A 25,378-nucleotide genomic window follows, 5' to 3' on the forward strand; every position below is an offset into this window, starting at 1 on the left:
GAGCCTATGGGAGGAGAGCATAGACTACAGAGCCAGGCAGAGAGGGCTCCTCTCCCTGACGTAGAGTGTGGGCTTCTTGGTCTGAATTCTGGACCTACCATCTTGGTCAAACTTCTTACTCTCTCAGCCCATTTCATTAGAGTGGACACACTAAGACATGTGTCATGGTTGTCATACAGATGAGGACAGAAGGGGGAGCACAGTTCTTGACTCAGTATATTTGTTTCCATCCTTCCCCCCTTCAACCAGGAAACTGTAAATCTGATGGGAACAAAAAGAAACACATTTCATCAGAACTGCAAGATAGCAGCTCATGAGATGCCAATCAGGAACGGTTCAGTAAGCATGTCTCTTCCAGACAAGCCCCATAAGGGGTCCTTCTAGATCTACAGAGGGGCCGCAAGATCTGTTGGCTTAGCCAGTGTCAGCCTCCATCATCTTGCTGTACTAAATTGAGGTCTTAGAACTTTCTTGGTTCCACATCCCAGGAAAGCCTTAAGAAGAAGCTGCAGGGCAAACAGATGTTGTAAAATGCCACGTGAGTTCAGATGCCCCCACTAGCTCTTGCACCTCTGGGCAGAAAGGAAGGTCTGGAAATGGGTGATCTTTTCCACCTTTGCTCTCTGCCTCTAGGTGCCCTGCACCTTTGGATTCCTTGGGCCACTGTACCTATTCTGATGACCATTGACTGAGCGCTGACCACGTACCAAGTGGTGTATGAGCATGTAACCTGGGCCATTTACAACTCCCAATTTCAGTCCAAAGGCCTACTGATGCAAACGCCCATGTGCTGCAACAAGCTCTATCTCTGATTCTCAGTTCACCCAAACTATAGTGGTCCCAGGACATTTTGTATCCTATGATCTTCCATACTTTTCTCCATGTGTCATCCCATTCACTAAGCCATTCAGTGGATGGACCTTCACCGGGGTCCTTTCTGGATCAGGTACTACATACCTCTGAGGATGCATCATCCTTGCCACTCTATCAGTATACAATTAGGGGAGATAAAGTGGTCTACACTGGGTTTGGAGAAGACTTTAGTTGGTCCCTGTGAGAAACGTGACTGGAATAGCTTGCCAATTCAGTTTAAACATCCACTGGGCCCAGCCATGTACAAAGAAGTGTTCGAGCTCTTGGGATTCCCTCTAGGATAGATACAACACAATGCTTGCCCCCACAGTTTAATGGGAAAGATAGGTATTTACTTAACCAACAGTGAAACCAGGCAGTGATAAAAGTTATAAGAAAATATTCCAAATAGTAGGGACACTGGAGGGAAATAAGACCAGAACTAAGGAAGAGTTCACAGTGGAGAGGGTAATTGCAATGAATCTCAAGGGCTGCTTACTCAGCTCATCCTTTTTTTTTACCTTGAGGGGGACTGGAATTCATGCATCACGTCCTTCCAGCCTGCCTGAGCCCCAACCTCTGACATCTGATCATTTCCCTGTAGAGTCTCATAAGATTAGCCAGCCATGTTGACTCTAGGCCTCTGCCTTACACCTGCCCCTGGCTCAGTGCTCATGGCCAGGGCCTCCAAAGCTCCTCTCCAGCAAGCCCTTGCACCAAGCCATCACTTCTGAGCAGCAGTTTGGTTGGAAGGCTGAATGCTGCAGCACTGCCCCGTGGAGGAGTGAAGACAGCCAAGTCATTAAGCCCAAAACCACTGACAGCGAGTGAGTCCAGGTAGCTGCTAGAGGCCTGGCCCACATTTCGGTGTTCACAGACATCAGCTAAGGAAGAAAGAGCAAGCCTGGGACAAGGCCAGGCTCTAGCTCTTCACTGGGAATGTCATTTGAGACCTCAGAGGAAAAATCAGGGTGGTCTGCCTGGGCCTTCTTACCTTCCTCTTCTCCTGGGTCTTGTCCTGGATGCTTATCTGGGGAGGGGGTTTTGTAAGGAAAGTACCTGCTAAGATCAAGGTGGATCTTTCGGGAACGCAGGTGGACTGCCTTGTTTTATATGTGGCACCTACGGTGTGATTATTTCCCAAAGCAACTCCAAGTGGATTCAGGTAGAAGGGTTAGGGGAAGCCTTATTCCGTGCCTCTGGAGGAAAGATGGATCAAGCCACCCAGATGCAGGATTCTAGCCTATGGCTCCCAGTGATGGGATGACCAGGCTCCTACTGGGCCACTGGAAAACCACAGGGACCCATCAGCAAAATGCTTAGACAGACCCCATGACCCCCTACCAGGGCCACTGTAGAAGGGATTCCATTCTCAGCACACGGATGGATTTGGATCAGTTTTTAACCTGTGTTCTTTGGAGGTCTTCAGGAACTTTGGAGGGTGAAGGTTGGGAGTTCCAACCAAGAGCATTGATCTAGTTTCTACATTAGGACTCTGCTTAGGATATATATCTATATCTATCTACTGATAGATGACAGATAGCTAGATAGCTAGATAGATATTTTCTATTTCTAATATATAGATATAGATATAGATTTTCTACATTAGGACTCTGCTTAGGATAGATAGATAGATAGATATCACAGGAACATATGAATGTATCTTTATCTAGCTAGCTAGCTAGCTATCCATCTATATTTTAACTGATTATGTTAGTAAATATTCAAAATCTCAGTGGAGGGGCGCCTGGGTAGCTCAGGCGGTTGGGTGTCTGCCTTTGGCTCAGGTCATGATCCTGCGGTCCTGGGATCAAGCCCCACGTTGGACTCCCTGCTCAGCAGGGAAGTCTGCTTCTCCCTCTCCTTCTGACCCTTCCCCCGCTTGTGCTCTCTCTCACTCACTCCCTTTCTTTCAAATAAATTTTTAAAAAAAGATCTCACTAGATTAATTGATGTTAACTTACCTCTGCTGAACTTTTGCTATCTGTTCTTCTACCTTCTCTACACGTTACCCCTTTTTATCCTCACAGACATTTCATGAGTTATAGAGTGACATCCCCATTTTTCAGACAAGGAGACTGAGGCACAGAAAATATAAGAACCTTGCCCAAGGCACACAGCTAGTAAATGGTGAGCTGGATTTGAAGCCGGCCATGTTGACTCTAGGCCTCTGCTCTTTCCCTCCACATTTTCCTGACCCATCCTCTCCAACTCTGAGGTCTAGGGTTTGGTGTTTCTCTGTTTATCAGAACCCTTGACAGCATTGTGAATATGGCGAGGTTGGCTTCATTGCCTAACCTCCCTCTGCCAAGCCTTGTGTGCCACTTCCATTGTTCCCTCTGGGCCACCAGGGACCTCACCAGTCCATCCTGTGGGAGAGCAGTCTGATGGGAGGAAAAGGACCTTCCTGAAAGGCCAGCTGTGGCCCACCCCATTTGTACATATAGCCTGGGTGTTTTTTGATAGGTGTGAGAGGGAAAGTCCCCTGAAATTAGGAGTTTTAGGGGGATGTCCTGGTTAGCCAATGAAGGAGCGCTGCTCACTTGGGGGCCCAATTCTGACCACCCCTTCTAGGAAGAGAGCACCACTGTGGGGAGCTTCTTTCCAGATCCTATTCATGCTTGAGAAATAACATTCCCCTACAATCAGGCTCCCCCCAGTGCGCTGCTTCTGGGACTCCTCTGGCTTACTCCCCACTCTGTTCCAGCTCTCCACTCTACCCTGACCTTGGAATGCCTGCCACCCTCCTTTGCCCTGCTTCCAAATCTGACCTTTCTTCAATGCCCACTTCCTGCTCATTTCCTTCTTCAAGCTTTCCATAAATGATCCCCCAGACCTACAACACTTAGGCTGACATATCGTTATTTGACTTTCTAGCTACAAGTCTTATCTTCTCAGGTAGGTTACAAATTCCTTGATAGTAGATACTGTGTCTTTGTATTGGCAGGGGTCCTTGGGAAAACCTCCTTTTGAGTGGCTTGGGCTCCCCAGGTAGATGCTACTTGGTAATGATACTGTCTTCCTTTGGTCACCAGGTTGCCTACTCAATGAGTAGAGCCTATAGTCCTTGGATTATAAACACATGACACCATCGCTTCCCCCAATGGCCCTTGAAGGAGGTCCTTCTCTGTAAGACAACCAGTCAGCCACATTCACCAGAGCCCTCACGGATGACCACCTCGAGAGCAAGAGCATAGGGTGGCCGCTGGGCCAAGACAGGAGGCAGCATCAAACTTAACGTTTTGTCCTGTTCATTTCTAATGAAAACATCACATCTTTCATATTGTATCATTTCACGATATTTTATCATATTGTATATCTCATGGAGATCTCATAGAGGGGTCCATAGGGTTAGTTCCACCTTTGGAGGTAGGTGATTAGTTTCAGCTAGATCAAAGAGACTTTTATTTCTTTCTTTATTTCATTTTAGCACTGAGTGCTACACTTTGCGGGCACTCTGTAAACATTTGTTGAGGAATCAACGGACATGGGGGAGCTTCTGGAAAGCTCATGTCGTTTGCTCTGCTGAGTTAGGGGCCTTCATTCCAGATGCTCAGTGTTGATTATACCACCATTATAGTGTTGGACATTTTCCTTGCACTGCTGAGGATACATATCCGAAAATGTGCTCTGTTTGGTCTTCCGCTGGCCAGGCAGAGCTCTGTCACATGCACAAGCATGTCTCTGTACTCAGGGCTATGTTCCTGAAAAAGGGTCTAAACACTTGTGAATTGGAGCCCACTGTAACTGCTTAGGTTCACATGGGAAGAGCTTATATAAGTGAATAATTGCTACCTAGTAATCGTTTCCCTTTGGGTTTGCTTAAAGCTATATGTCCTTGGTATGTGACTGCTAAGGCACAAATTTCTCTTTTTTAAGATTTTATTTATTTATTTAGAGAAAGACAGAGAGCACAAGCTGGGCAGAGGGAGAGAGAAGCAGACTCTGAGCAGGGAGCCCGACGCGGGACTCGATCCCAGGACCCTGAGATCATGACCTGAGCCAAAGGCAGACCCTTAACCGACTGAGCCACCCAGAGGCCCTGGGATAAATTTCAAATAAGGCAAAATCATCACTCACCTGCAAATGTAAACACATATTACAATTTTTATTTAACTCATCGTTAATGAGGGAACTGGTAAGATCTTAGAACCAGTTCAAAGGGCAATCCAAAGAACGGACACACTGACAGATCGGGAATGTTGACATGAACACGCAAATGGCAGCAAAACTTGCTTCTTCCATGGAGGGAAAAGGAAGTCAGTTGGACCTTCACTGCACCAAACTGATTTATGTGTCTATAGATAAGAATTATTCTGCATTGTTTGTAGTTACCTACAATTTACGGAGTTGTAAAATAGCTCGGGTCAGTGAAAGAGGCAAATCACAGAAAGCCTGGAAGTGTGTGTTCCAAACGATTTTCCACTGCAGACACTCAGGAATCTCATTACTTTATACACAGTTCTCTACATGACAGAGTGACGTTTGATATCAATGGAGAAAGGACAAGCTAGCCAATAAATGGTGACAGGGCAACTGAATTTCCTTGTGTAAAAATAAAATGGGATATGACACCATACTTTCCACGGAACAAATTTCAGGGGGATTAAAAAATGAAATATTAAAATAGAAATTGTTAAGCCTTTGGAAGAAAATATAAGAAAATAACTTTATGACCTTAAGGTAGGGAAGGAAATATGACAGAAGAGACACAAACTATATGAATAAAGTGATAGATTGGCTATGCTTTAAACAAAAAATCTTTTTTTCATCAAGAGACCCCAGATATATAAAATCTTGCATTGCATATAGCCAGTAAAATCTCTGCAGGCAAAATTCATAAAGAGTTCCTACAAATCAAATCAGGAAAGACCAGTGAGCCAGCAGAAACAGGTGGGGGCAGGTGCCTACCACAGGAAGAGGCTGGGAGTACAAATTTCTTGGGAGCTGTATTTTGGCTGCCTCTTCAATGCCCTTCAGATGAGCACAAGCCTCCCAAACCATTCAAAGGAGCTCAGAGAGATGGTGCGACCTGGATATTTACTCAAAACCATCTGTATCCCATGCCAGCTCCTTGCCCAGATTCCTCAGGCACCAGACTGGCTAGAATTGCAGTTACTCTGAAGACTCTCATAGTGGAGGCTAATTCTGTTTCCATCATGGAAAGCAGGATCTCACTCATTCATTCATTCAACAAATATTTGAGTGCCTATTTGTGTCAGGAACTGAAGATATTGAGGGATGCCACCTCCAGGGCTGATTAAGGAATCAAACCCTAATCACCAATGAGGGTGCCCTCCCAGACAGAGACAGACACCAAGGAAAGGCTCTGAAATCCTGCTGTTCAACCCACTCCAATGAGTTTGTAGGTTTTTGTTTGTTTGTTTGTTTGTTGTTAGTTAATTTTATACTTACAGAGAAGTTACAAAAATAGCACAGAGAATCTCTTGTATACCTTGCACCCAGCTTCACCTAATGTTGACGAATATCTTGCATGGCCAAAGAACAATTATCAAAACTAGGAGATTAGCCTTAGTACTATACTACTCATTAAACTACAGAATTTATTTGGATTTCATGGTTTTTCCACTAGAGACCCCTTTTCTCTTCCAGGATCCAATCCAGGATCCTACACTGTATTTAGTTGTCCTGTCTCCTTAGTTAGGACCAGTCTGTTATAGCTCCTCGGTGCTATAGACTGAATATTTCTCTCTCCCCCAAATTCATGTGTTGAAGCCTAATCTGCAATGTATTTGGGCCTGGGGCTTTGGGGAGATAATTAGGTCATGGGGGTGGAACCCTCATAAATGAGATTAGTATCTTTATAAGAGGCCCCCAAGAGCTTTCTCACCCCTTCAACCATGTGAACACACAGAGAGATGGGGTCCATTATGAACCAGAAAGTGGCTCTCACCAGACACCCAATCTGCTGGCAAGTTGATCTCAGACTTTCCTGCCTCCAGGACTGTGAGAAATACATGTCTGTGGTTTATAAGCCACCCAGCCGTAGTATTCTGTTAGAGCAGCCCCAAAGGACTAAGACACTCACTCTTTCCTTGTCTTTCTTGACTTTGACATTTTTGAAACATACTAGTCAGATACTTTGGAGAATGCTTTCTCGTGATTCGATTGAGGTCACACATTATCAGGAAGGAGACCACGGAGGTGGCCTGCTTTTCTCAGTACATCAGATCAGAGATGGATGATGCTGATCTATCTATTACTGGTGATATTGACCTTGGTCACTTGGTTAAGGTGGTGTCTTCCAGGGTTCTCCACTGTAGACTCGCCATCTTCCTCTTTATAGTTACTAAATGTTTGGGAGGAAATATTTTGAGATGATGCAAATACACTGCTTGTGCTTAAGTTTTGCTGTGGGTTGTTTTTTAAACTCATCCTTGCATTAGGCTTCATGAGACTGATTACCCCTGACAGTCAGCATCAACCCTGCTGGGCCGCTCAGCTGAGAAAGTACACTCACTGCCCTTTCCTTTTGTCCACTGCCCACAGGCACAAAGAAGCCATGTTGTTCCTACCTGGGGCATTGTGTGGGGGTTCGCCACTCACCAAAGACAAGAGGAGCCTGCAACGGCCTAGAAGAAAAGACAGCTGGAGATATATATATGAAATATGATAAGAACCTAGAAAGAACTTTAGATATGAAGACAGGCTGGGGGCACCTGGCTGGCTCAGTTGGTAGAGCATGTGACTCTTGATCTCAGGGTTGTGAGTTTGAGCCCCATGCTGGGTGTAGAGATTACATTTTAAAAATGCATTAAAATAAATAAATACAATGAGCCTGGTAGAGTACTGTATTTTTTTAAAAAATTAAAAAATGGGGGCACCTGGGTGTCTCAGTTGGTTAAGTGTCCAACTCTTGATTTCGGCTCAGGTCATGATCTCAGGGTTGTGGGATCGAACGTGCATCAGGCTCCACACTCAGCATGGAATCTGCTTGAGATTCTCTCTCTTTCCCTCCCCCTCAGACTCTCCCCCTGCTCATACTCTCTCTCTCTCAAATAAATAAATCAATCTCTAAAAAAAGCAAATGGGGGCGCCTGGGTGCCTCAGTCGGTTAAGCATCTGCCTTCGGCTCAGGTCATGATCCTGAAGTCCCGGGATCAAGTCCCACATCAGGCTCCCTGCTCAGCGGGGAGTCTGTTTCTCCCTCTCCCTATACTCTTCCCCTGCTTGTGGGATGAGTACTCTCTCTCTCAAGTAAATAAAATAAAATAAAATAAAATAAAATAAAATAAAATAAAAGCAAACGAAGACAGGCCGAAGAAATTACCTTTCTTTAACAAATTAGACAGGTGAAGGCTGGGAGGAAGAGGGCACAATAGAGTAAACATGAACTTGTTTGTTTCCTTAAAAACCTGGTGAACTGAGGCACAGTGTGGAATAAGGACAGCTTGAGGGATAAGGAATTCATTTTAAGAATTAAAGCAAGGAAACTTAACTCGGTTACTCAAGAAGCTACAAGTTTGAAATGCGTCAATGCCGTGAGCCTAAAGATGCATTTCTGGGATAGACCTGGAGTTGGGGAGGCCAGCATCACACCCACCTTGTAGCCATATTGTCTAGCAGCGAGTGGGGCATGGTAAACCTTTGTGTGTGGCTTGGATGGAGGATCCAAGCCAGGCTAGCTGTCCCCAGGTCTCCATATGAAGATGATGGGGACCCTGCCAGGCTTCTAGGTTTAGGGATCCATTGTTCGCCCTCTCTGAACTAGTTGGGGTGGGGGGTGGAGGTGGGAGAGAGGGTGTCAGGGCCACTGATACATGCTTCCTTGTTCTCCTCCCTGTTTGCATCCTGCCCTAACAGATTCTCCCTCCACCTCTCACTCCAGGCACAGCTTCATCCAACGGCATCCTGGGACCTTATATCATCTTTCTAGAGCAGAATTAAATCAAGGATCTCCTACCAAGAAAATAATTTGATCTCAGGATCAAATTAGTCCAGAATTCTGGTTATTAGATACTGGCTGTCCCTGACTCTTCAGGTCTTAGGTACTTGCCTGCAGGGGCCGCCAAGAGTGGGTAGCCCATCCCAACTCTGTCTTGACCCATGATAACCTCGCAGCTAGAAGGTAGTATCAGGTCTTGGCTCCCTGCCTTTTGGCCTGTTTGTGGCCATGGAGACCAGGGACTCAATGGTTTTGTTTTTGTCCTTCCTCATGGGGTTTTGTGAGATATCACTGCAATGATTCTTACAAAGTGCTCAAAGGTGGCATGCAGGAGAATGGGGTACATGGTAGGGATTCCCTAAGATGCACCTGTCTTTGGAAGTCACCTTTGAGAGATCAACCTCTAGTCTGCTTCTTCAGTCTCCCCGCTGATACTGTAAGTTATTTTCCACACTGACATGGTTTCCTTTCTGCTTACCCCAGTTAGAAGGACTGTATTTCTGCAACTGAACCCTGACAGATGCAGGTCAAAGAGAGAAATGCCCAATAATGTAGGATAAGGAAAGGTAGGGGCCTGGGTGGCTCAGTCAGTTAAGTGTCCAGCTCTTGATTTCGGCTCAGATCATGATCTCAGGGTCATGAGATCAAGCCCTGTGTCCGGCTCTGTGCTGGGCATGGAACCTGCTTAAGATTCTCTCTCTCCCTCTCCCTCTGCCCCTCACCCACCCCACATGCACACTCTCTCTCTTCCTCCCTCCCTCTCTAAAAAAAATGTAAGGAAAGGGACATAATCATGGATATTAAGGTATTTTAAATTATGAAAACATGTATAACACTATGCTAATCAATTTGAAAACACTGATAAAACTGATCACTTTTCAGAATATATGAAGGTATTCAAATTTACAAAAAATAAAAAATGCAAAGGAACAAATAATAATAGAAAATTGAAAATTTTATCAAAAAATTACCTTCTGGACACATACTGGACCCAGGTGATTTTATGAGATAATGATTTCTAAAATAGCAGGATATTTTATTTAACATCAATTGATGATTTTTTTTTTTTATTATTGAAAGTAACTCCTGGTTTCTCCTATTTTCCCAGAGCTCGTCATCCATCCTTAACTCAGAGGCATTCACTGCTTTACAGATAAGGCAGGGAGGGTGGAACAAGAAAGTGGTTGCTCAGTTTTGAGTTTCAAGGCACGTTTTGCCTTATTGGAGAGACAGAGGCTGAATGCCAAAAACACTTGATTTTCAAGAGCCAGATTTTTGAGAAAGAAGTTATTTTTATTTTGTTTTGTATTTTAAAAAAAAAACTTTACAAATCAATGACTAAAGACAAAGTCGTGGAGGGCAGAGTTTAGGATCACAAAAGGACAGATTTCTCACTGGAGATTTGAAGGTGGTGTTCATAGACACCAAATAAAGAGTCTCTGAAGATGCTCAACACCCTGGCTTTCTCCTGGTTGAAACGGAGGGGCAGGCTAAGAGAAACCCTGACTAGTTTGAAAGGAGTACAAGAGCAAAGAGGCCCACAGGCTGGCTTTCCATGGCCCAGCAAGTTTTGGAGGACACAGAACAAACATGGTAAACTCAAAATGGTTGAGAGAGGCATCTGGGCGGATGGCAGGTGGGGATTTGTTCCCTATACCCTGGACAGTTGAGGGCACGCAGACAAGCCCTAGGGATCCATGGAAGTAGTGAGTGAGCAGGTAAAGAAACCTGGAGAGTGGTGTCGGGACAAGGGGGACGCAGTGTTGGTGGACTCACAGCCAAGCAGGCCCTGGACCTGAGCCGGGTACACCTGCGGTAGATGCCTGCACATGGCAACAGGAACCAGACAGAAGGTGCAGCAGCACCAAATAACTCATCTCATGCTAGAAAGATAAGTAAGCCTCTTAGAATTCAAATCACCATGGGGAAGGGAGAAGAAGGGGGGGAGGGGGAGTTGGATTTCAGTTTATACTCTAAATTGACGTTTCAATACAAAAGTAGCTAAAAATGGGGCCCCTGGGGGGTGCAGTTGGTTGAGTATCCAGCTCTTGGTTTCCACTCAGGTTGTAATCTCAGGGTCATGAGATCGAGCCCTGAGTCAGGCCCTGCGCTCAGTGCAGAGTCTACCTGAGATTCTCTCTCCCTTTCCCTCTGCCTCTCCCTCTGCTCCTCCTGCTCGTGCGTGCTCCTCTCGCTCTCACTCTCTCTCAAATAAATAAAGAAATCTTTTTTAAAAAAACAAAAGCAAAGTGGCTAAAATTTATGAGTAAGTTTTCTCCCATGAGCAGAAATGGAGTGTCTTCAACTAAGTATCTGTCTTGAGAAATGACAGTTATATATCTGTATCTCTGAACCTGTGTAAAATTTGTACCTGCTATAAAAACTTAATGACTACAGATATTTCCCAAGTCAAAAAAAAATGTTCACCATTAGGGAAATGTATAGGAAGTTTCCCAGTACATTTTATAAAACTAGCACAAGTGTGACAGTAAAACCTAACAAAGTCCAAAAGAGAGTGATTGCCAATATTTCTTGCAAATAGAAAAGCAAAAATGCCAAGCATACTGGCAAGCCAAATCCAACAATACAAATAGCTGACCGTAACAAAGTTGGCTTCATCCTGCAAATGTAGGATGATTGAATATTAATACATCTATTAATGGAATTATCCCTTTAAAAATTATCATCTCAATTCCAAAAAACCATTTGAAAATGTCCACTGTCCATTCTTAACAGAATGATACCCCTTGTTCATGGATTAGAAGACTTGATATTGCTAAGATGTCTTCTTAGAAATTAAAAAACTTTTGTGTATTGGGCAGCTGGGTGACTCAGTTGGTTGTGTCTGCCTTCGGCTCAGATCATGATCCTGGAGTCCCTGGATCGAGTCCTCTGTCCGGCTCCCTGCTTAGCAGGGAGTTTGCTTCTCCCTCTGACCCTCCCTTCTCTCATGCTTTCTCTCTCAAAAAAAATAAATAAAATCTTAAAAAAAAAAAAAACCCTTCTGTGCATCAAAGGAAACTATCAACAGAATAGAAAGCACTCACAAAATGGGAGAAACTATTTGCAAATCACATATCTGATAAGGGATTAGTATCCAGAAAATATAAAGAACTCCTAAGATTTAACAACAACAAAAAACAAACAACCCAATTAAAAAATGGGCAAAGGACTTGAATAGACATTTCTCCAGATATATAAATGGCGAATAAGCACATGAAAAGTTGTTCAACATCACTAGTTCATTAGAGACATGCAGATCAAAACTACAAAGAGATACCATCTCACACCCATTAGGAAGTTACTACCAAAAAAATAGAAGGTAACAAGTTGGTGAGGATGTGGAGAAATTGGAACCCCTGTGCACTGCTGATGGGAATGTAAAATGGTGCGGCCAGTATGGGAAACAGTATGGAGGGTCTTCAAAAAATTAAAAATAGAACTATCATATGATAAATCAATTCCACTTCTGGGTATATATCTTTTTGGGGAGGGTAGTGAGAAGACATGATTGGGTGGCAAGATGGGTGAAATAAGTGATGGGGATTAAGGAGGGCACTTGTCATGATGAGCACCAGGTGATGTATGGAATTATTGAATCACTGTACCTGAAGCTAATACAACACTGCATGTTAAAAGAGAGAGAGAGAAGACATGACTGCCAGTTGATCTGTAAACGGGACCAGGACAATTGGAGGCTCTCACCCGTCTCCCCTGTCCTTGGAATGTGTGTTCCACTTGCCTTCTCTGCTGCCAGAAACTGCCTCAAGGACACAACCTCAAGACAGACATGTGGTGCTGAGACTATCTGGACAGGGTACATGACTAAACCCAGTTAAGTCCTCTATACAAACATAAAATTCTGGCAGGCAGGTGTAGAGATCGATTCATCTTGCAGCTGTCCAAGACAAGCCTCATAAGTAAGTTCCCTTGCCACCTACCAACCTAGAGTATCTAGAGTGGTCTGCCTCTTTCTCTGGGCTCTCCTTGCCCTCCCTGTACTAGGGCTGGTTTCAGATTATACCCAGAAAGCTCCCGAGAACATTGCAAGCCAACAATACTCAAAAGAGTTGAAAGCAGGACCTTGAAGAGATGTTTGCACGCTCATGTTCAACAGCAGCATTATTCACAACAGCCCCAAAGAGGAAGCAACCCAAGTGTCCATCAACAGAGGAATGGATGGACAAAATATAAATGATATATTATATATCTATGATGGGATATTATTCAGCCTTTAAAAGGAAAGAAATTCTGGCACATGCTATAAAATGAATGAACTTTGAAAACATTCTGCAAAGTGAAATAAGCCAGTCACCAAAGGATAAATACTTTATGATTCCACTCATATGAGGTACTCCAAATAAGTACTCACATTCATTGAGACAGAAAGTACAATGGTGGTTGCCAGGGGCTGAGGGGAGGGAAAACTAGACAGTGTTTAAAGGGTATGGAGTTTCAGTTTTACAAGAGGAAAAATATTCTGAATTGGATGCTGGTGATGGTTGCACAACAATGTGAACATACTTTATGCCACAGAAATGTGTATTTCAAAATGGTTAAAGTGGTAAATTGAATGATATGTATATTTTACCATAATTTAAATAATTAAAAAAAAAAGCCAACAACATCTATAAAAGACCACAATTATATCTAAGTCAGTCTTCAGCAGGAAGCTCTTTCTAAACATATAAAAATAACCAACACCACAGGAATACAATTATAAGAGAATATTATGAAAAATTATATGCCAATAAACAGGGCAATCTGGAAGAAATGGACACATTCCTAGAAACATACAAGCCACCAAAGCTGAAACAGGAAGAAATAGAAAATTTGAACAGGGAACCTTAAGTCAGTTAAGTGTCTGCCTTTGGCTCAGGTCATGATCCCAGGGTCCTGGGATCAAGCCCCAGATCAGGCTCTCTGCTCAGCAGGGAGCCTGCTTCTCCCTCTCCCTCTGCCCCTCCCCCTCCACCTGTGCTCTCTCCCTCTCTCTCACTCGCTCTCTCTCTCAAATAAATAAATAAAATTAAAAAAAAAAGAAAATTTGATGGGACGCCTGGGTGACTCAGTCATTAAGCATCTGCCTTCGGCTCGGGTCATGGTCCCAGGGTCCTGGGATCGAGCCCCACATCGGGCTCCCTGCTCCGCGGGAAGCCTGCTTCTCCCTCTCTCACTTCCCCTGCTTGTGTTCCCTCTCTCGCTGTCTCTCTCTCTCTGTCAAAATAAATAAATAAAATCTTTAAAAAAAAAAAAGAAAAGAAAAGAAAATTTGAACAGACTTATAACCAGTAAAGAAATTGAATCAGTAATCAAAAATCTCCCTACAAACAAAAGTCCAGGGCCAGAAGATTTCCCAGGAGAATTCTAGCAGACATTTAAAAAAGAGTTAATACCTATTCTCAAATTGTTCCAAAAAACAGAAATGGAAGGAAAACTTCCAAACTCATTCTATGAGGCCAGCATTACCTTGATTCTAAAACCAGACAAAAACCCCACTAAAAAGGAGAATTACAGACCAATATCCCTGATGAACATGGATGCAAAAATTCTCAATAAGATACTAGCTAATAGGATCCAACAGTACATTAAAAGAATTATTCACCACGATCAAGTGGGATTTATTCCTAGGCTGCAGGGGTGGTTCAATATTCACAAATCAATCAACATGATACACCACATTAATAAAAGAAAGGATAAGAACCATATGATCCTCTCAATAGATGTAGAAAAGGCATTTGACAAAATACAGCATGCATTCTTTTTTTTTTTTAAAGATATATTTTTTTAAAGATTTTATTTATTTATTTGAGACAGAGAGAATGAGAGACAGAGAGCATGAGAGGGAGGAGGGTCAGAGGGAGAAGCAGACTCCCCGCCGAGCAGGGAGCCCGATGCGGGACTCGATCCCGGGACTCCAGGATCATGACCTGAGCCGAAGGCAGTCGCTTAACCAACTGAGCCACCCAGGCGCCCCAGCATGCATTCTTGATAAAAACACTCAACAAAGTTGAGATAGAACATACCTCAACATCATAAAGTCCATTTATAAAAGACCCACAGCTAATATCATTCTTAATGGGGAAGGGAAACGCCTTGCTAAGATTAAAAGCAAAGAAAAAAACCAGAAGCAAGAAATGGATGTCTCTTAAGAGAGAAAACTCTGAAATTTTTGAATGCCCATACACAAGCATAAAATTATTAAATGCCAGTAAACAAGATGAAAGCCAAGCAACAAACTGGGAAATATTTACAACAAATGACAAAAGATTAATATTCTTAATACCTAAAGAGCCATTATAAATCAATATGAAAAAAGTATCATTGCCCTGAAAAATGAGTAAAGCTCACAAACAATTCAAAAAAGGAGGATGAATACATGACTGAAATCATGTTCCTGCTCACTAGCAACAAAGAACGCCAAGTTGAAACTAGGTATATTTTGATACATAATTAATATCAAAAGCCATAAAAATGTTTATACAGTTTAACCCGGAAATTCTACTAGGAATTTACCTAAGGAAAAGCCCATGTATTTGCAGCATTATTTATACCATAGAAGTCTAACAAGAGGGAATGATTTTTTTTTTAAACGATGGTATTTCATGTAGAAAAGAAACCATTAGAAATAATGTAAAAAAACTACTAAGTGTGGGGCTCCTGGGTGGCTCAGTCTGTTAAGCGTCTGCCTTCAGCTCAGGTTATCATCTCAGGGTCCTGGGATCGAGCCCTGCATGGGGGGGAGGGGTGTCCCTGCTCAGCAGGGAGCCTGCTTTTCCCCTTCCCTCTGCCGTTCCCCACAGCTAATGCTTTCTTTCAAATAAATAAATAAAATCTTTTTAAAAAATTACTAAGTGCTATGGAAAGATGCACACAGCTATAGCAGGGTTCCAAGAGGACCTTGTTGGCACGCTCACATCAGGATAAATCAAGGAGGGATGAATAAAGGGGCTGCTTACAAAGGTGAGGGCAGGGTAGGGGGACACCTGAGGGGTGGAGAAGTAACTGGGGGCTAGTTACAACAAACTGTCACTAGACCTCAAGGGCTTCGGGGAGGGAGGGCGGGGACCACAGCAAGCTCAGTGAGGCGCTTAGGATGCAGGATTTGAGGACACATTCACCCTCAGGGCTGTGCAAGGCACAGTGAGTGCCTCCTTACATGTTTGCCCCAGAGGCACCTGCCTCACCCCATGCTAGTCTGGCCCTGGGGGAGGGAGCTATTAAAGGAACCTAGAAGGAAGATCCTGCAGAAAAGTCTGTGCGGAGAGGAGCAGTGTGACCTTTTGCGGGGCAGGGTGGGGGGGTGGTGAGGCAGAGGCAGCTCAAGGTGACCCCACAGAGAGGCTGCCTGAGACAAATACCTGCTCTCACTTTCCTCCCATCCTATTTCCTGCAGGGCTTTCTTTCATCAGACTCATCTGGAAGCCAGAGGGCAAGGCTGCTTTACAATCAGCCTCTGGGACAGACCACGGGACAAAGAGTGGATCCAAGGGGCACAGAGACTTCCATAGAACGACACAAAGTGAAGCAAAACAAGCAGGTTCCAAAGCGAAATCTAAAATCCGATGCCTATTTTTACCTAAATTTTATTTAGTGGTATACCTGGGGTGTAACATCACATTATGGTTGATTTTTAAATAGTTTTTGCTTTACACGTATTCGCTAAATTTAATGGAATGAGTGTCATAAAAAGAAACAAAAAGAAATATTCCAAAAATCATATATAGGTTGTGGCCTTAAGAAGAAGAAGTAAAAAGCCTGGATGAAAAAAGTCGAAATATTTTCAGGGGTTGCTTTTGGATGATGAATGTTTATAGAGTGGTTATGTCTGGGGGCCAAGTGTTGTAGTTTTGTTTTTGTGTGTGTATCTTAATTCTATTCTTTCTTTGAAAATGTCCTAAAGTGAATGTATGTCTTGCTATCATAAATCCAGAAGCTATTCAATAAGTAGATTGGAGAGAGGAGAATAGATGTGTATAAGACAGAAAGGAGAGAGAAAAGAATCTCCGTAAATAGCTACCTGTCCTTCCTGTGAGTTGACACCCCAGGCTCACTTATGCTTATCTAATGTGTAAAATGATATGATTTCTCAAGCTCTTTTTGCTCCAAAATTCCTTTTAAAGAAGAAAACTATTCTTACCTAACAGACCTCTTAACCTGCGGTCATGGTCATGAGACAAGGCTGACCAATGCATGGCTTAAGTAAGTAGAGTAGAACTCGGAGGAGGAGCTGGGAGCGCCACCTCCCTGCAGGCCTGGGCATTACAGCTGAGCAGGGCCCTTTTCCAGGCTCCAGGACAGGCGGCCTCCTACCTGCCTTCTTGCAGAGGCTGCATGTTGACCTCCTCTTCCTTCCCTGACCACTTTAAAATCCAGCCCACTGTCTTCTACAGTCTCCTGTCTTCTAAAACTACAATGCTTGGGACGCCTGGGTTGGCTCAGTCAGTTAAGCGTCTGCCTTCGGCTCAGGTCATGATCCCAGGGTCCTGGGATCGAGTCCCACATCGGGCTCCCTGCTCGGCAGGAAGCCTGCTTCTCCCTCTGCCTGCCGCTCCCCCAGCTTGTGTTCCCTCTCTCACTCTGACAAATAAATAAATAAAATCTTTACAAATAAATAAATAAAACTACAACGCTTGCCCCCCAGAAATAAACACTTGTAACTCTATAAACATTCATCACCCTAAAGCAACCCTTGTAAATATTTTGACTTTTTTCATCCAGGTTTTTTATTTCATCATCTTTTTTTTTTTTTAAGATTTTATTTATTTATTCATGAGACAGAGAGAGAGAGAGGCAGAGGCAGAAAAGGTGAGGCAGACTCCCTGCAGAGCAGGGAGCTGATGCAGGACTTGATCCCAGGATCCTGAGATCATGACATGAGCTGAAGGCAGATGCTTAACTGACTGAGCCACCCAGGCGCCCCTTTATTTCATCTTCTTAAGGCCACAACCTATATATGATTTTTGGAATGTTTCTTTTTTTTCTTTTTATGACATTCATTCTTTTAAATTTAGCAAATATATAAAAGCAAAAACTTGGATCTTGCCATCCTCGAGGTGAATTCAGCATTCATAAGTGTGAGCCATCCAACACTATGGCTTCTTGGTTCCTCGACTGTCTCACTTTTTCAGAGCTTAACCTCCGTTCTCTCTCCACCACCCACTCTGCAGGGCACGCTTTGAAGCTCCCCTTCAGCCAGAACTGTTGCACTTCGGCAGTCTGCCCCCTCGCATCCCTCTTCAGCCCATCCTTCTGGCTCTCCCACTCAGCCACTTCTTCCCACTGCAGCTGTGCTTGGCCTCATGCAGTCCACCAGTCCTGTGCATGGCTGGTTTTCTGCTGTCATCATGTCCCTCCTTCCAGCCCAGGCTCCTCAATCTGCAACCACCAGCTCTGCGCCATCTTTTTTTTTTTTTTTAAAGACTTACTTATTGGAGGGAGAGAGTGTGCATGCAGGGATGGAGCAGAGGGAGAGGGAGAGAAACTTAAGTAGACTCCCGCTGAGTGCGGAGCCTGACTCTGGGCTCCATCTCACAACCCTGAGATCATGACCTGAGCAGAAACCAAGAGCTCAACCAGCTCAACCGACTGAGCCATCCAGGCGCCCCAGCACTTAAACATTCTTAAACTTCTTCCACCTATAAAAGATCTCTTCTAGTAGTGGATGCCCTGAAGCATAACCCAGATGCCCCCTCTGGACGGACGCATCCAATCTCTCAGCTGCTGAAAGTGTGGCTGCTGGAGGCTCACAGTCAACGCCCCCTCTGCGAATTGCCAAAGGGGGCTGCCTGGCCTCAGGTGACACCCATTCCCCTGGGGCAGGCCACACGCGATGACTGGTTCGTGCTGGGGTATTTGAAGGATACTCTGGAATTATTTTAGGGTAAGACATACAGTCACAGATGACAGTCACAAAGGAAGAAGTTTATACTCACAGATCCCTAGAAACGGGGCAAGGCACACCACGCAGGGGGCCACATGGGGAAGTGCAGGTTTCCATCAGGAGGCAGAGGGTGCAAGGGGAAAATAGGGGAAATATGGTCCTGAGGGCGCAAGGGGAAAATAGGGGAAATATGGGAGTAAACTTTATGATAGCTTCAATGGGAAAGGCAACGCAAGGCAGGGTAACAGGTTTAAGATTGGCTAGTTTGAAACTGAGGGTTCTAGAGGGGAGGAGGGTGGGAGGATGGGTTAGCCTGGTGATGGGTATTAAAGAGGGCACATTCTGCATGGAGCACTGGGTGTTATGCACAAACAATGAATCATGGAACACTACATCAAAAACTAATGATGTAATGTATGGGGATTAACATAACATAAAAATAAATAAAATAAAATGCTCAAAAAAAAGAAGATTGGCTAGTTTGAATCATTTTATGGACTCTAGGATATAGGGGCTTTCTCTAGTCATCTGGTGTCTGATGCTGAGTTGATTAGGACAGGGTGGTAGTGTCCGTTGAGGGTCCGGACTCTGGATTGGTTGGTTTGCATATGAAAGTCATGCTCACAGGGGAGTCTCTCTAGGATCAGCAAGATGTTAAAACATCAGAAAACACAGCAAATAAAAAGGCATGGTTAATACAGGGGGTAAAGGCTCAACCCCCTCTTGCCCTGATTCCGGAACAACTCTGAAAGGCCACCCTGGCTCCACGGCTCCTGGAGGGCTCGGCCCAGGCCTTGGGGTCACTGCATCCACAGCCCAGCTCCCGCCTCTGCTCCTCGTGCTGCACCGCCCAGGGACGCGACCCAAGATGGTCTCTCTCACCCCCACGGCCCCCCACGGCCCCCCACCTCTCTCTTCCCTTCACAGCCAAACTTCTTGGAGGCACAACCTCTGCTCACTGTCTCCACGTGTACAAATCCACGGCCACGGCTTCTGCTCCGTGGTTCTCCAACTTCAGCCTGAATCAGAGTCATGGGGAGGGCTTGTCAGCGCGCAGACTGCAGGGCGGCACCTCCAGAGCATCTGAGGGAGTGGACCTGAGCTGCAGTCCCCAGTCTGTGCCTCTAACATGCCGCCGTGTTGGAGAAGCCCCCACAGCAGCAGTCCCCCGCTTCTCTCAGGAGGAAGTCCACACTTCCTAAGGCTCTTCAGGAGCTGGTGGCCATTTATTCTGTCAGCCTCGGCTCTCACCAGGCTTTTCTCACTGTCATCCAGTCACTGCCATAGTTGTGCTTTCTCCTGGAGATACACTCGCCCTCGTGCCTCTGGGCCTTTGCACATGTCTTGTTTGCTGTGTCAGGTGCTTCCTCAACACCCTGACTTCTTTCCCCTGCCTGGCTAGCCCCCTTTTAGCTTCCTGTCTCTTTTCCAGTCACTTCTTCAGGGAAGTCTGGATCTTCTGCTGCCTCCTCTCAGAGGCAGCCCTCACTAAATTACGACCCAGTGACTGGAAAATGAATAATGGCAGAAGCGCTGCTCTTTCCTTATAGAAACCCCTCCTCTCGGCTGAGGCAAAGATGGAAAAGGCAAAGGAAGAGTCTGGTGGGGAGTGCTGGGCCATACTGGTGGCGCCCCAGGAGGACAGCAGGGTGGAGGAGGCGCCACCTGCAGGAGGGGCGACACAGCAGGTGTTCTCTTCTTGCTTAAGCTTCCTCTATCCTTGAACTGACAAACACAGGCTGGTCCTGCTCTCCTCAGTCACCTGGACCCACCACCTGGGGCAGATGAAACCCACCCCCTGCACCAGCTCTCCCAGGGAGCCACTCCCCACACCCCCCACACCCCGGTCTGGGGCCTCCAGCCAGCTCTGGTGGGAGTCATGTGATTACTTTGGTGTGCATGACAAGCTCCCCAGAGTGATGCTTTGAGGGGTGACCTTGTTGTCCAGGACAGAGGTCGCTCCTCGCGAGCCCGCTGATGTCTGTGAGGGTTGGGCTGCTTCCCTGGCTTGGGGGGGCGGGCAGGGGCGGTGGCAGGGGCACCCTCACTTTTCCTCCACGGATATTTGGCCCCAGTTTTCAGGTCTGGGTTATGTAACCCCTGAGGAGAACTACACTCCCCGGTCACCCACACCTTTTCCCTTTCACAGGCACAGCTGCTTCTCAGAGAAGGTCTATTTTGGGAGCTGTTTTCATCTGACCTATATTAAGCACAGTCACAAGGCAGAGGCAAGTCGCAGGGTGCAGGGTGGCCTGCTTGCTCTTTGTGCTTTTTTAGTGTCACGGGTGAGAAAGCCAGACAAGCTAGTGCCTACAGCTCTGGAGCTGAGCCTTGGGTGGCCCGTGGAGCTCACCACGGCATCTGGCCACAGAAAGCTCTAGGCTGGGACAGCCCACCTGTAATAGTGCAGGCCCGGCTGCCCCCCCCCATTCCGTAGTTCTGGTTTGTGTCCCCCTGAGGCCCCACTAAAGACAACACTTCAGTCACTGCAGCACTAGTCAGGGAAACATTGAGGTTCCCTGCAGGCCCAGAATGTACCAGGCCGGGAAGAGTCCAGGCTGGGAGGAGTCCAGGCCTGTGAGGTGCCGCTGGTAGAGTTTTAATTGGCCGCCAAGCCCCTTGGTGGGGAATTGTCTTTCCCGGGTTAATAATTAAATCACATGACCAGCAGGGAGAGAGAAAGGGCTGCTGGGAGCCATCTGGCCCAGGTACTGAGCACAAACAGGTACTCCATGGAGTCGCCACCACTTTGAGGGCCTGAGGAGAAAATGACAACCGAAGTGGTTCACCCACTAAGTGTCCCATTGGCCCCTCTGCAGTGGGAGCATCTCCTGCACCACTGTTTTCTCCCTTGGGGCTCTTCTTGTCTCGCTAGAAGCAGAGGCCCAGTTCCAGGGTCTAAAGCTCTGCTCCACACTGCCCACCCCAAAAGCTGCATCTCCCACACCTCCTTCCTCCTGAGGGTCAGGCCCACGTCTCCAAAGCAGAACTGCACGCTTCCTCCGCACTTGGATCAGCCCCCGCCCCAGGGAGGACAGTGCCGACAGCCGGGTCTTCCACGCGCCCCGCACCATGTCTGCCTTTGCAGGGCAGAATGGACACTGATGAGGACTTCTCGGGCCAGCTGGGGAGAGGCTGATGTCAGTCTCAGAACAGCCAGGAGAGAATCCTGGCTTTGTACTGTGCAGCAAACATCAGGGCTTCTGCTCCCACTCTTTGCGACCCAGTGAGTGAATGGCTCTCCTCGAGATGCTGAGTGTGTCCTGCACACCAAAGTGACCACATGATTCCCACCAGAGTTGGCTGGAAGGAGCGAAGGAAGTGGGGAGGCCATTCCCCTGGGAGAGCTGGTGGATGGCATTGGGGAGGAGGGAGAGGAACAGAGAGAGGCCTTGGCAGCTGACGTTAGCTGAGGTGTGAGCTAAGTGCACAAGTGGAAGGAACTTTGAAAACTTGAGTTTTGGGTCTTGAGGGACTGAGGATGGTGGAGAGAATGGGTAGCGCATTCTAGGCAGGGACACAGGTAGGGTAAGGCAAAGCACAGCCCTCACACGGGGCACGTGGGATGCTCTGAGAACACAGTGAGTAGGGGATTAGGAGAAAAGGGGAACCAGCCTGAGGAGGCTTAAATCCAAAGGTGTCCTTCCAGCTGGGTGGCCCCTTTCCTTCCTCTGATCTCTCTTCCTAATCCCTGGGGCATGACAAGTCCTGGCCACCCCAACACCCCGGGGGGCTCCTGGGGTGGGAGTGTGGAAGCAGTAAACATTCTCTGCGGGCTGAGGCAGAGGCAGTGGCAGGCAGAGGACTGCAGACTACCCAACGGGTCTCCCAGGGCAAGGCCTCTCTCTCCAAAGGCAGGCATGCTTGGGAGGTGGGGAAGCCAGGACAAAAGGACCAAAGGAAAGGACTCTGAAATCATAGCCAAATAGAAGCAATAGAGAGATTTGAGAAGAAAAATCCATTTTTGCTTCATTAAGGACTAAAGAAAAGGTAGTAGCATTCTCTACTCAATGAAATACCAAAAAGAAAAATAATGGGGGATGGGGGGGGGATGAAATCCCAAGAGTGGATATTGTCATTTTCAGTTGGGGTAAATGCCAGAAGCATTGTTTCTGTCGATATGGCATAATCAGTAGAATACATTTTTTTTCCCAAGATAAAATACATATCAAGATGCAAGCATTCACTATTTGACTCAGTTTCCCATCTTTCAGCTAAGTTAGAAATGTCCTAGTGAGAAATAAAGACTCCTCGTGCACTGAGCACATGCTACTCAAAGGCAGGAAAATGACTTTCACCTCATAATACCAGCACTCAGCACTTCGCTCAATAAACATTTGCTGAAAGACCAAATGTGCAAAGGAAGAAGCTCCTTGACAAATACAGGTCACCTTCAGAACTGGTTAATTCCATCATGGTATTATCCATTGATGAAATTATTAGGCAGTTGTTAAAAAGGTATGGATTAAAAAAGTAGCTGTAAATATTTGGGGACAATTCAGGAACTCGGAGTACCAACTGGGTAGTAGATGATATTAGAGAATTTTTTTTGTTTTTGTTTTTTGTTTTTTTTTGTTTTTTTAAGTAGGCTCCACACCCAGTGTGGAGCCCAATGCTGGGCTTGAACTCACGACCCTGAGATCAAGATCTGAGCTGAGGTCAAGAGTCGGATATTTAACGGACTGAGCCACCCAGATGTCCTGATATCAGAGAATTTTTTTAGTTTACTTCAGGATGACGATGGTTTTGTCGTTATTTATGTAGGAGAATGTCCTTTTTGAGGAAACACGTGTTGAAGTATTTCGGAGTAAGTGTCATAATGTCTCTGTAGGGGCCAGGGACGGCTGGCCACCCTAGGATGGGCTGGTTTAACATGAAGATTATTTTGAGTTAAAAGCAATCAAAACCCAGCAGATTCAGGAAAAGCTCTTCACCTCCCCCTCAACTGCCTAAAAAGAATTTAGATAGAGGACCTGCTCCAGGAAGAGAGCTGTCACCATAGAGAACTACATTATGATGCGAGCCGGGTGTGGTAGACAGGGAGGAACCTAGCAAGGCCTGTTTGATCCAAGTCCTGTGGTCCCACTGTTTCTGAGGCCTGAGTGGTCCCTGTCCCCAACATTTGTTTATCAAACATTTACTCTTTTTCATCTTCCTGTGAATTGCCTTCCTCCCCTTTGAAGTCCCAGACCCCTACCCTTTCTTCTAAGTTCTGGATGACATATGTACCTCATTTTGTCTGCCCGTCTTTAGAATTCCGTGTCCGTGTGGATTCCCTGTGTATATGAAATAATGTCAATTTGATTTTTTTTTTTTTAAAGAGAGAGAGCGTGCGCGTGTGTGCGCCCTCACGTGAGGTGAGGGAGGTGCAGAGGGAGAGAAAGAGAATCTTAAGCAGGCCCACACCCAACACGGAGCCCCAGGTGGGGCTTGATCTCAAGACCCTGAGATCATGACCCCTGAGATCCTGACCTGAGCTGAATTCAGAAGTCAGAAGCTTAACCAACTGAGTCACCCAGGCATCCCGTCAATTTGATTCTTAGTCCAGCTAAAAGGACCTTGAAGATGTTGCTCCTCAACATCTCCAAGTTATTTTGAAAAATTTTGGCCAAAAAAAAAGCATGAAAAATGTTAACAAATTGTTAAGTCTAGGTAATGGGAATCAGTATTTATTGGACTATTTCTTTTCAATTTTTCTGGATGTTTGCAAACATGTACAGTAAAAAATTTAAAAATATTATGTATATCACACATGAGGCTAGAATCAAGAAAAAAAATCTAAGATTGATAAATAAGGAAAAAATGTGTAAAAAGTGTATAATGTGGAAATAATAGAACTGAAAAGAATTGCCACTCTGATGTTGAAATTATGGAGGATATCTTTTACTTAACTACCTGTTATGTTTTTTTAATCTCTGAAAAGCATGTTTAAAAGCTATTTGAAATAAGCAATTCACTGTCTAACTTCCTATAGTCTTTATATATTGTCGTGATATATCCACATACATGTATACCTACTTTATTAGTCTTTTATGCACCAAGTTATTTAATGTACCAAGCTGCAACTTTGTGTTTGCTTTTATCACTGACCTATAGGATGCAATAAAACAATTAAAATACTGTTTGTACCTTAAGAAAAAAAACTACCCACATTTATTGCTGTAGTGACATTTTATAATTGAAGGAAAAGACCTAGCAAAACGTTTCCTTCCTTCTGGCCTACCTTTCTTCCCTCAACATTAATTAATTTGTTTATTATTTTGATGAATAATTACTTTTTTGGAAGGGCACCTGGGTGGCTCAGTCTGTGAAGCGTCTGACTTTGGCTCAGGTCATGATTTTGGGGTCCTGGGATCAAGCCCGGCGTTGGGCTCCCTGCTCTGCTCGGTGGGGTGTCTGTTTCTCCCTTTGCCTCTACCGACCCCTGCCCCCACTTGTGCTCTCTCTCTCTCTATCAAATGAGTAAGTAAAATCTTTTAAAAAATAATTACATTTTTTGCTTCTCTTCCCCCACCCCCTGTCAAAAGGTACTAACATACTTATTTCAAAAATCTGGAAAATATTAAAATATATAGAAAGAAAAATTTAAGACCCTTATTTTCAACATCCAGAGATAACCAGTTTACATTTGGTGATATTCCTTTCCTTCTGAGAGGTTTTGTGGTTATTTATGAAGTCCCAGACCCCTACCCTTTTTCCTGTATGGATTTTTCTCGATTAATTGAGATCATGCTGAT

At 45.2% G+C, this 25,378-nt stretch overlaps 1 protein-coding gene across 3 annotated transcripts in view; it reads right to left on the reverse strand.

Annotated features, from left to right (window-relative positions):
* Positions 1–25,378, reverse strand: part of PEBP4 (phosphatidylethanolamine binding protein 4) — a 245,632-nt gene that overhangs the window by 212,668 nt on the left and 7,586 nt on the right. Inside the window, exon 1 of one of the 3 annotated variants that reach the window (XM_035022557.1) lies at positions 19,591–20,668. The exons of the other annotated variants lie outside the window; for them this stretch is intronic. The gene's annotated coding sequence lies outside the window, so the exon portion shown is untranslated. Of the gene's footprint in view, positions 1–19,590; positions 20,669–25,378 lie in introns of those variants that run through there. 3 annotated transcript variants of the gene reach the window in all.

This window comes from Mirounga leonina, unplaced genomic scaffold, assembly GCF_011800145.1.
Source record: "Mirounga leonina isolate KUSES-001 unplaced genomic scaffold, KU_Mleo_1.0 Mir_176, whole genome shotgun sequence".
NCBI lineage: Eukaryota > Metazoa > Chordata > Mammalia > Carnivora > Phocidae > Mirounga > Mirounga leonina.